This window comes from Macrobrachium nipponense, chromosome 8 (genome assembly GCF_015104395.2).
Source record: "Macrobrachium nipponense isolate FS-2020 chromosome 8, ASM1510439v2, whole genome shotgun sequence".
Classification (NCBI taxonomy): Eukaryota; Metazoa; Arthropoda; class Malacostraca; order Decapoda; family Palaemonidae; genus Macrobrachium; species Macrobrachium nipponense.
The window spans coordinates 57,055,626-57,061,896 of NC_087203.1; the positions used below are offsets into that span (position 1 = coordinate 57,055,626).

The 6,271-nt window shown below is 36.5% G+C and overlaps 1 long non-coding RNA gene across 1 annotated transcript; it reads left to right on the forward strand.

Annotated features, from left to right (window-relative positions):
• Positions 1 to 225: 225 nt before the first annotated feature.
• LOC135223267 (uncharacterized) lies at positions 226 to 3,106 on the forward strand. Its single transcript, XR_010316448.1, has 3 exons — positions 226 to 504; positions 715 to 797; positions 2,154 to 3,106. It is a non-coding gene; the product is annotated as an uncharacterized LOC135223267 (long non-coding RNA).
• Positions 3,107 to 6,271: the final 3,165 nt, after the last annotated feature.

Sequence of the window (6,271 nt, forward strand, 5' to 3'; positions counted from 1 at the left end):
ATCTATTCGTTATGTGCTGCATTTTAAACTTTCATGAAAGACAAGTAAAAGGGAAGGAAATAAGAATAATACTTGCAGAATTGGCGATTTCAAGGATATCCCTAGACTGCATTCGGTCATGTTCCAATAAGCAAGCAAGACACTACTAACACTTTAGAGTCCTTGGCAAATGATAACGTTGTTCGAGTTCGGACATTTCAGGTCATCGACATCGTCTCCTCGTCCTCGACTGTGTAACATCGTTCTGGGCGGTAGTCGTTTAACAGGAGTTTACTAAGTGATCCTTTTTTTCCTCAAGAGTGGCGTATTCTATTCCTCCTTGAGTTATCGTAGCGTAATTGGTTCTGTTGCGAAGTTAAAAAAAAAAATAAATAAATAAAAAATAAATAAATAAATAAACCGTTTTATCACGCGACTAGAGTACCTTATAGTTGGCGCTTGAGATTACCATCGATTGTTGTAACTTCGTTGGTCAAGTTATAATAGACCCCGGGCTTCTGCAAGGTAACACTGGACTTTTAGTATGTTATTACTAATATTGTATATATGTTCTGGGAATTTTCGAATCTTGCTGCATGCTAAGTTTTGTACAAATCTTTGGCAGTGATTATAACTATTTTTGTGGACGTTTACCCATAATCCGAAGTGAGTAATCCACAAAATTTATAAGATTTGAATAAGTTAACGCACAGCTCTAATGCACTGTCTTTCCAGTATGTTTTTGGTACGAGTTTGACTTTGCGTTCCTGTTTTAACAATAACGTTTCACGCAATGTAAAGCTGCTCTTTAGCAACAGGTATGTAGGAGGTATTTTTGTTCCGCCAAGTTTAGTTTTACCATTTTCATAAATTTCATATTTTTTTATAAATCTAATTTTCATCTGTATAATTTCTGAAATTTGTGATAAATTTACTTTTTAAATTTCTGTAATAAAAGTTTTAATATATCATGAATTTACTTTTTTAATTTGGCTTAAATTTTTATTTTTTATTTTTGTACTTTACTTTTTTTTATTTCATATATTTATTATTTTGTTTAATGAATTTAATTCAATTTGTGTGTACTGTTCTTGAAAAGTATTGTGTATACTGTTCTTGAACAGTATATACCTTATCCTCCACCCCTTTAGGGGCGGCGCCCCTAGAGGGGTGGGGGAGCCCCCATGATCTGTATAGTAGTCGTATGACTACTATGCAGATTCTTGGGTGGTTTTGAACAAGCCGATTAATCAGACTTTTATCAGGTGATAAGTACAGACTTAAACTATTGCATAGTTTTCTTATAATTTCATATAAGTATTTGGTGTTTAAATGTGCTTGGCAACCTCTCGCTCGGTTAAGCTTGTAGAAGTTCCCTAAGGTTTGAGGAAAGTATTGTTTATGCCATCAAACGGCAGTATTCACCATTAAAAGAAATTAATTTTATGTACAGGTCTGGCGCTTGGTATGTTTTACTTTAGAATTTTAGCTAACTGAAAATGGATTAAGTTTGCTGTTAGGTTAGGTGAGCTATATTTTGGCCAATATTCATTAAGGTTTTGCCAGAATTTGAGATTTTAAGCGTAAAATTAGCGTCAGACTTGATAGAATGTTCCGAGGATTCGAACTTAGCATTTTCTTTCTCGCAACCGAAAATTTCTGGTTACAGAGATTATAGAAAGCTCCCTAAATTAAATTTATGGGTTATTTACGATGATAGGGCTTGCTTACCTAATAGAAAATCTCCTTGAAAATCATCTAAACCATGCAAGATTTTCCCTAGACAGAGATTGTCTAGAGTAATGCTTGGATTTCTGCTGTTAACAGACAGAATTGATTTAATGAAGTTTGTCATTAACCGTAGATAGAAACTTTCAGCTCCTGCTAACGGACTGCTCGAAAGCAATTTTTTGTTTAGGTGAAAGTATGGAAATGTTAGGTTATGGATATTTTGTGTATAGATTAATTATTAAAGTATGATGTCACTTAGCTGATTTGCATTGCCAATTTGTCAACAGTAATTCTACTGTTATTAGTTTGGGGTGGTCAGTTATTGTATAAATGTTATATAAATAGTAATTAATCATTATTAGTTTACGCCTAATGTGACAGCAGTTGAGGTTTTAACATCTAAAACTAGCTATAGAGGAACCTGATGCTGTTTTTCATAACAGAACGTTGCGTAGTCACTGAAGCAGAAAAGAAACCTCTGCTTTCAGTGAACCACGAGACAAGTGTGTGCAGTGAAGGATGGACGTGGCAGTTCTGGCTGAAGCCGGCTTTTCAATAGAAGACTGAAGATGGACCTTGACTTAAGCGTAGTTATGCCTGCATAGTCTGCCTGTGCGGGCAAAACTGAACCTACTAAAAAGCCCGTCCACACTTGTGGGGCACTTCCATCTGTTTATATTTTTCTCTCGTTTCTGAAGTATTGTTACCAGACAATCTCATCGTTCTGGCTCCATACTCGGTCAGTCAGTAGTGGAACGGGTTATAGGAACAGTGTTTGCCTGTCGCGCAGTGCTCGCTAGTGAGGACAGGGCCTAATGTTCAGATATACCTGCACAGTTATACTAGTGCAGGCAAAGTTGAATTTGGTGGCGACCTTTACTCATAAAGTGTCTGTACGACTAAGAATGTTCCTGGAGCGGTCTTTGTGGACTTTCTACAGCTGTGAGGTGGGGGTCTACCGGCCCATGTTTTTGAAAGGTCCAAGTCCTGCATGTAGTATTTCTCTTCCCCCACCCCACCCACACCCCACAAATGCTTCCATCCGTATATGGATGTGCACACCACTGCAGTAATGGCCATTAACATATGCATAGCCCTTTTTGGAGACGTCAGTTGAGGGCTTCATACATTTCGTCGTCAAGTGAAACTGTACTCCTAGCTAGGGATTCGCATCCCTTCAGGGAACACCTTTCGTCACTCGTGAAGTCGTGGACCGATGAAATACTTGACGTCCTTCAGTGGACTTTAAGGACAACAGCCAGTAACTACTATGCAAACCCAATTCTATTTTAGTGCGTTGTATCATGTATTTGTATATAATGCTGTCCAGGAGACGAACTCTACATATATTAAGTTGAGGAGTTGAATTTTTCATTGTAATAAATGATTACTTAAGTTTGTGTCCGTCAATCCATACCTAGTGAGGGGTTAAAAACTTTTTAGTATTAGTGTAAATATTTTGGTTCAAGAGTCCTTTTAACTAATGACTAGTTTCAAACTTCTGCTGGCCATAATGATCATTGATTTTCAGTTAGTTACCGAGCATCTAGTATGTTTTTGAGCTCTAGAATTAGGATTTTTTTTAAGGTCATAACATCTGCTTACTTTGAGTGGGGTGTAATCAAGTTTGTCAAGTATGTTGGTAGTTTTGTTACTATAAGGTTACTCATAGGGTAAGCAGTGTATTAATGTAGCTATTCGATAACATTGTATGTTACTCCATGAACACAGGCAATGAGTTTATTCCTCTGTGAACACAGGCAATGAGTTTATTCCTCTGTGAACACAGGCAATGAGTTTATCTCTCTGTGAACACCGGCAATGAGTTTATCTCTCTGTGAACACAGGCAATGAGTTTATCTCTCTGTGAACACAGGCAATGAGTTTATTCCTCTGGGAACACAGGCAATGAGTTTATTCCTCTGGGAACACAGGCAATGAGTTTATTACTTGTGAACACAGGCAATGAGTTTGTTACTGTGAACATAGGCAATGAGTTTGATAATCATGTACAAGCAATGAAGTTTGGAGTTTCTCTTGAACCCTGGCAATGCGTTTGTAATATTACTTATGAACACTGACAATAATTTTGTGATGTCACTCACGAATACTGGCAATTAATTTATTTTCCATGAACCCTGTCAAATGCGTGTTAGGATATCCGTGAACACAGACAGTGAGTAATGGTACTACCGGCACAATGATTGATGCAGTTCATGGTCACAAGGCACCGAGACAATCATACACACTCTTTGAAGAAGGGCAGTGCTTTGTGGGGCTTGTCATGATATAGGGGGAACTGTGAGGATTCCCCATTATTTTACTGAATGCGATGCTGTAATGAACGTCAGTATACACCAACTATCCATGGTAATCAGGTGTTGGATCATATTTGCTGTATAGCACCTGAAATGTTTTAAAAGGTCATCAGGCAGTTAATGCATGCACCAATACACAATTGTAAATACAGTGCATTAAGGTAGCTGTTGAATCTTTTGATAGTGATTAGTGGCAAAACTGATCTATGATGTAATCATCATCTCCCTAACAAGAGCTAGCATTACACAAATACACAACTTCGTTACTTTATTTTAAAAACAAAGTGTGGCAAAGTGTGGCGGTTTCTTTAACTTTTACCTAAATTCTTAACGGATCCAAGGCATCTTTTTAAGAATACGATTTTTATCACGGTATGTGGGTTATCTTAATTTTGATTTTGGTTTTTTTCAGAATATTTTTAACTTTTAAATGGCGTCAAAAGCAGCGTAGCATTGTAAAGTATAATATTTGTTATACACCCTTAATGCACAATCGTTATAAAATGTACGAGATAATCTTACTCCAGATGGTTAATAGTTTTCTGTTGGTAATAACCTACTTTGGGCATTGATGGGAGAAACGTAACTCATGGTTTTTAAAAGCTCATTAACCTTAAAGTAAAAGTTATCGTGCTTACTTCAGGAAATGTTAGAGTAATTGCCGTAAGAACATTTTCTGCTGTAGTTTGTGTTTAATTACAGGTCACAACTTGCTGGAGGAACCAAAATTCATGAAAATTTGCAGAAACGGGGCGGATTTGCGAACCTTTCGGTGTTAAGCGGATATCTCTATGGATCCGAGGTGTCGACAGATGTATGTAGGTTTCTATTCATTTAATTTCTAAATTTTTCATGATGAGCTTTTCATTAGAATCCTGATAGGTTTGTAAGTTAGGTTTCTCGGATATTCTGCCTCAGTAAACCTACAATTTACCCGTTTACTTTTAATTTGTTTAATAGATAGTCTTTTAGTTTTCAGTTCCTGACTACTTCCTCGGTATTTTCATAGGGGAAAACAGAGTATGTGAAATCTGGTTTATCATCCATATAATTACAGATGAAGGTAAAAACTACTTAATTTAGGAATATACCAGGCTATTTAATAGCATTCACGTGAATATGCATGTGGAAGGCCTATCTCAAATTTTAAGTGTAAGCGGTTTGGTTATTGGTTGTGACAACTCAAATGGCCTTAGCTCATCTGTAGGACTACTAGCTGAAATCTGACTCCATATTAATGAATAAAATTTATGTACAGTACCAACAGCTCCTTTACATGTATTGGGAGCTAAAAAATGTAATTTACATAATTTAACTACTTGAGAAGAATGTGTAATTAGAAAGTAAAACTAAATCTAAATTATTTGTTTCATAGAGCCAGTACAAAGAAATTTTTTCCGTTCATCGGTATGAAAATGTGATATGAGGGTCGGCTACACTACATGGTCAAAGGTCTTAAGCTACGTGACTAAATATAGGATTTAACGCAGGTGAAAAGAATTGTTATACAAAAAACAAATTTAAAATTTTGAGGTTAAGGTACAGTTGGACACAGAAAACAAATTTAAAATTTTAAGGTTAAGGTACAGTTGGACCTTCTTAAGGGACTTCGAAAAATTATATGGTAACAGTGTTTACTGAGGGGGATGGGAGGAGGACTCTTCCTCTCTTAGCAAGAGTTCCACCAATAAGATCTGGAATTCTTTCAGTGGGGGGAGTCAATAGGTATGGTTGGAGAAACACAAACGCACACATACAAACACACACACACACACACACACACGGAGTAAAAGAAAAAAAAAGAAATCTAAGCAGGTTATATCGCTGTAACTAAGATTGCTGTCTCACTTTTAATATAAGTTTGTTTATTAAGATTCCATTTAACTTTCGTCTAAGGCGTTATCTTACCACCGTACCGTATCTGTTATTATATATCGGTCATATTCATTAAGCAATACGTAAAATTGATCAAAATTTTAGAGTTATATTGGTATTGGAGAGAATCACGAACATCATAACAGGATATTTTAACCTTATCACGTAAGCCAAGTTTATAGTATCGGTTGCAGTGCGTTTCCTACTAATAATATAATAAGAAGCTATAAAGAGAAGTGCAGCAGCATTTCATTGAACATACCCAAACACTCGGTGAACGTGCTGAAAGTGTCCGACACCTTAGCTCCTCTCTCTCTCTCTCTCTCTCTCTCTCTCTCTCTCTCCCATATTAGCTAATTTAAAGTGAC